The following is a 6,111-nucleotide window of genomic DNA, read 5'->3' on the forward strand; positions in this document are numbered from 1 at the left end:
AACCTTGTTCTATGTTAGAAAACCATGAGGAATGGAAGGTTTATATACTGGTTCGAAGGACAGAATCAGAGGCGGCCTAAAAGTTTCAAATTCTTATTTTAACATTTTCACAATTCTCCACTATCTTGTTTGTCAAGTAAATGGAAAAGTGAATTATTAAATGTTGTCCTAACCGCAAACTAACTAACTTTCCCGGGCCAAACTAACTAAATTCCAAATGTAAAACATTTATGGCATCTTGTTTATACTCTTGTTTAATGATATGATACTTTCGGTTTAGTTTGCCTGAATTAAAAATGTAAGTTAATTTTTAACATTTCATTTATAACCTAATTTAATGTTGATATATTGAATTTGGATTACTTCTTTTAATCTCAGAATTTATTAAGATTAGATCGGAGTTGAGTTAATAGGCCTCGAGTTAATTTAAATTATATTCAAGGAAAGAGTTAAGTAAACTTTAATAAGTGAATGATGAAATTTTTTATTTCTAAATTATATGTAATATAATCAAATATATGTCTCGTTATTACGAGTTTACAAGTAACCCAATAGGCATAAGAATTATTGAAGGTTGGCCCAACAGCCCCTTTTGACCCTTCAAATGACTGCCCTTGTCATTTTCAGCTTTACTCACCCTTGTCAACCAGCAAGCAACTCACTAGGAATAGGAATTATCAAATTAAGTAACTTTGCCACAAGCAGCCCCAACCCCACCCCCAAACCCCCAAACCCCCACCCCCCACCCCCCACCCACCACCCAACATATTTTTTTGGCAATTTTTGTTAAATCTAATTTAATATTTTGATATTTGGATTACCTAAATTAGAAATGTAAGTTAATTTTTAGAAATTTGTTTGTAGTCTAATTTAATGTTGATTAAACTCGAGTAAGTTTAAATTAGGATTAAATCTATTTAAGGATGGTGTTAAACAAATGAGGAAACCTAAACCTTAATTAAGTGGGTTATTAGAAAAAATATTATGGTATTAATTATTTCATGAATTTGTATATCTTAAAATTAGTTAATAATACCCCTCATTATTATTCAATAAAAGTGGCCAATTCTATGGTAAAGAATAAAAATATTAAAAACATTAGTAAAAGATGTTTTAGACTTTACTAAAAAAATAAGTTAAAAGACTTTTTCAAAAGAATTTTAAAAAGTATTTAAACTCCCCGCTAAGATATTTTAATAAATCATTTTTTTTTTTACCAAGTCAATGGAAATTTGAATTATTAAATGTTATCTAACTACTAGATAAATTAATAAGTTGTTTGACAATTATTTTTTGAGAACTATTTTTTTATTTTATCTTTAAGTTGTTTTCACTTATTTTTTAAAATTTGTTTTAAAAAATAACTATACAGAAAAATGATTAAAAATAAAGTACTAAATATAAAAAAAATCATTTTTAAAAAATATTAAAAACCATTTAAAATATTTTAAATTCTCAAATAAACTTTTGTTTTATAAAACATTAAAAAATAATTTTTAAAAACTGTTCTTAAAAACTATTTTTCAAAATTATTTTTTAAAACAATTACAAAATGGATCCTAACTTTATTTGCCTGAGTGCAAATCTACCTAAATTGTAAATGTAAAATACTTTTTTGGCAATTTATTTATAATTTAATTTTAAGATTCCATACTTTGGGTTTTGAATTACCACTTTTAATCTCCCAACTTTTTAGAGTAGGATTGGATTAGCTGAATTTGACTCTGCTTAGAGTTAGGTCCCGGGTGGTTTTCGACTGGCTCATACTCTCCTAAATTATAAATGTAAGTACATTTTTTGGTACATTTCCTTTTCTTTTTTTTTTTTTTAAAAACAAAATATCTTATATGAAAAAAAAAAAAAGGAATTCTTGTATAAAAGCTAGTTATATACCTTGTATAAAAATTTAAGTAATTTTACTTCCACAAATTTTCTAGGTTTTGAAAAGAATTTTTAGAAATACAAGGTAAATTTTACCTTTTTATATAAAAGTTCTTATATTTTATATAGAAATTCTTATTTTTAAAAATAAAAAATGTACCTAATCACCACCTAAATTATTTTTCACCATTTTTTTATACTATAATCTAATGTTTATGATCGAAATCTAGTGTTTGTAGTTAAGTTTGTATTGAAGTTTAGTCAACATATTCATGGATGAAGCTAAACTAATGACAGAAACTTTATTTAAGTGAGCAATTAGAACAATTATGAGGGTAATAAATAATTGATAAATTTTCAAAATTTAAAATTTGTTAACAATTCCCCTCATTATTATAAAAAATATATATACAATTATAGAGGTTAATTATAAAAAAGAAAGAAAATATATGATATATCAAACTGAATAAAAATAATATCAAACATATTGGTAAAAATATTTTTGTTTTTCAAAAAAAAAACATCCAAAAAATTAAAAGGTTTTTTTTCAAAAGAATTAAAAAATAGTTAAAATTTTCAATAAGAAATTTCTAATAATTTTGTTTTAACAAAAATAGAAAATCAACAATTCCACTTATAAATTTCTTCTATTTTTCAAATAGCTAAAGATAAATTGAGTGAGGAAACTATTTTTTTTATGAAGTATATATAATATAGTAAAAATATCATATTAAGTTATATAATTTTTATAATTAAAGTTAAATTCAAATTCTCATAATATAGTCATTATATGAGATTTGATATGATGATATTTATAAAATCGATGAGATTGATATTCAAATATTTCTTTTTAAAACATACTGATTTAACTCTACAAGTGGTACCACCACCCATATAAATTAATATTAATTACAAACTTCCATAATACAAATCATTGCATAGGATTAGATTTATTAAAAATTAAATAACATATAAATTTATATAGCTTTGTAGTAAATTCTAAATTAGTGATTATTTCATTAAATCTAAAAAATAAAAGTAAAATGACCAAATCAATCTGCAAAAAATTCACCACTCAAAATAATTTAATAAAATGTCAAATACTAATAGAATTTTTTGAGGGATGAGGTTTAGAAAAATCAAATTTAGCTTTTTCTATTTGAAAAAACCTCATTTTCAAGGGAAGACATTATTAAATCCTCCTTGATGATGGTAAAGTTAGGGAAAGAAAAAGAAACAACAAATCTTAATATGATGTTTCAGGGAACCCTATCTTCAATGAATCAAACTAGTTTTATGGGGCCTAATTGACTGGAAGTTCTTATTTTCATTTGTCCAAATAAAGAAATATTCAGAAACTGAAAATCTTCTTTCCTATCACAGTTCTGAACAATCAAAGCAACTATTAATAAAAAAAAAACACTCAGAATATGACAGATTTTGAACTAAATATCATCTCGATTCACCTACTCAAGAAATTTGATGAGTTTTTGAGCTTGGAAGAGTCAGGTCAAATCCACATGTCTGCAAATTTGGAAGGCAGTGATTCTACAATTCAAAGCATAACTGCTTCATTTGGATATGATCATCAGGATACCACTGTATGAGCACCAAACTATTTACATTGAATGAGTTGAATACTAGGAAAACTGAACTACTTCTCTTCATGGGTCAAGCATATCAGTAGAAATGGGATCTGAAAGCGCAGGCATGGAACTACCTCTGAACTTTCTGAAGAAGGCCAAAACTTTTCTTTTTGTTAGCTCAAGTCTAAATTTAAGAGCATTTTAAACCCTGCCCCGTCATACACACTTGTTGGTTTTGAAACCATACCATTTTCATGCTGATACCTGTCTTTATGGTTTCAGCTGCTTAAAGCAGAGACTGAAAGTGGAGCACCATACCGGTAAGTCGGTCATCAAGATCAAAGGATTGCTGGTCACACTAGACAGGCGAAGCAGGTTGAGAAATGCATAGTTGTCGAAGGACAAATTGCATCCAGGTAATTTCAGCGACAGTAATAGGAAGACCATGATATTCGGACTCAGCACTACTTCGTGAGATAACTCTTTGTTTGGTAGACGACCATGACACCAGATTGGAGCCAAGGAAGATGTAATAGCTGCTAGCGCTTCCACGATCGTTTGGGAATTATGCCCAATCCGCATCTGTGTGGGATTGGATGTCCAGAGAGGACGAGGGATGCAGTATCAGTCCGTGGGGGGTGGTGCCTTTAAGGTACCTGAGGATCCTTTTTACACCAAGCCAGTGCATGGTGGTGGGACGAGCCATGAACTGACATGCTTTATTGGCTGCAAATAAGAGATGAGGCCTGGTGTTGGAAATGTATTGGAGGGCTCCCACTATGCTGCGGTACAATAAGACATTCGAAATGGTTCTCCATCAGACTCAGATAGGGTTGTGCCAGTGGCTCCAGGTGTGGTAGTAGGCTTGGAATCCAACATAGTCGTTCAAGTGAGAAGATCACAGATGTACTTATGCTGATTGAGATGTTGTAATGCATTGGCATGAGTGACCTCTACACCCAGAAAGTAGTTAATATGACCAAGGTCTCTAAGGGCAAATGTTGTTTTGAGATATTGCAAAAATGAGAACACCTGAGGAGGATTGCTGCCTGTAATTAATATACCGTCAACATAGATTAAAAGGAGTATGGTAGCAATTGATGTATGAAGGAAGAACAGAGAATTATCAGCCTATGAACAAGTGAAGCCCCAGCTGAGAAGTGCTGTTCGAAGTCTGAGAAACAAGGCATGAGGGGCCTGCTTGAGGCCATATAAAGCTTTGTTCAAGCGACAAACATGAGATGGATATTGCGGATCTACAAAATCTGGAGGCTGCTGCATGAACACTTGCTCACGGAGGTCGCCATTGAGGAAGGCATTTTAATTTGGACATCCAGTTGTCTAATTGGCCAACCAGAGGAGAGAGCTATGGTGAGGACTATGCGAATGGTGGATGCCTTGACTATTGGACTGAATGTTTCGAAGTAATCTAGCCCATGTGTTTTGCAACACGGCGAGCTTTGTAGCGATCAATGGTCCCATCTGGTTTATATTTGGGTTTATAGACCCATTTGCAACCAATGATATGTCCATGTTGAGGAGCTGGAGCAAGAGTCCAGGTGTTGTTGCGGATGAGGGCATTGTATTCAGATGTCATAGCTTCTTTCCGGTTGGAATTTTTGAGTGCTTGGTGATACGTTCGAGGTTCAATGATTTTCGGTGCAAAGAACAATATGGGTTTGAGGTTACCAATTTTTTATCGAGTGAGCATGAGGTGGGTGTTAGCTGGTTTGGTGAAGAGAGTCTTGGACTGTAATGCTAAAAGTGAAGAGTTAGTAAATGGTGCCTGAATAATGGAGGGAATAAAGTGGTTAAAGAAGGAAGGACTGGTTATAGCTAGTTGGGGAATGGGTCGTTCACGGGACTGGGTGGTGGTGGATGAGAAAAGGGTTGGGAAATGATGAAGAGGGCTGGAATAAGGAATAGCTGAGTGAGGGCTTGAGGACAGGATGGGAGAGGGCTCGAAGAGTGGTTATATTTGAAATGAGAAGATGGTTTCATTGAAAACTACATGACGGGTGATGTAGAGGCGACTGGATAAGAGGTCCATGCATATGTAGCCTTTCTAAAATGAGCTATAACCCAGAAATACACATTGGACTAATCGATATTGGAGCTTATGGTTATTGTATGGTCGAATGTATAGGTAGCAAAGACACCCCAAATACTTTAGACATTGTATAATCTGGAGGATGGCCAAATAGAACTTGGAAAGGGGAGTTAAGATTTAGGATTTTGGTAGGTAGTCTGTTAATAATAAATGTTGCAGTTTGGAAGGCATACAACCAGAACTTCAAGGGTAAAGAGGCTGTGGCTAAGAGGGTTAGCCCGTTTCAACAATGTGGTGTATTTTACATGCAGACCTGCCATTTTACTCCGGAGTGTGGGGACATAAACATCGGTTTATAATTCCTTGTTGAGTAAGGAAGGGAGCGAAGGCCCTAAACTCTCCTCCATTGTCCTATTGGAGGCATTTGATTGTGGAACCAAACTGTTTCTCTACTAGAATTTTAAACTTCATGAATGTAGGTAAGCTTGATCCTTAGTGTGTAAGGGATACGGCCTGGAAAATCTTGAACAATCATCAACAAATAACAAGAAATATCGAGCACCAATAGAGGCTGGAATGGGTGACGGTCCCCAA

Source organism: Vitis vinifera, chromosome 9 (assembly GCF_030704535.1).
Source record: "Vitis vinifera cultivar Pinot Noir 40024 chromosome 9, ASM3070453v1".
Lineage (NCBI taxonomy): Eukaryota > Viridiplantae > Streptophyta > Magnoliopsida > Vitales > Vitaceae > Vitis > Vitis vinifera.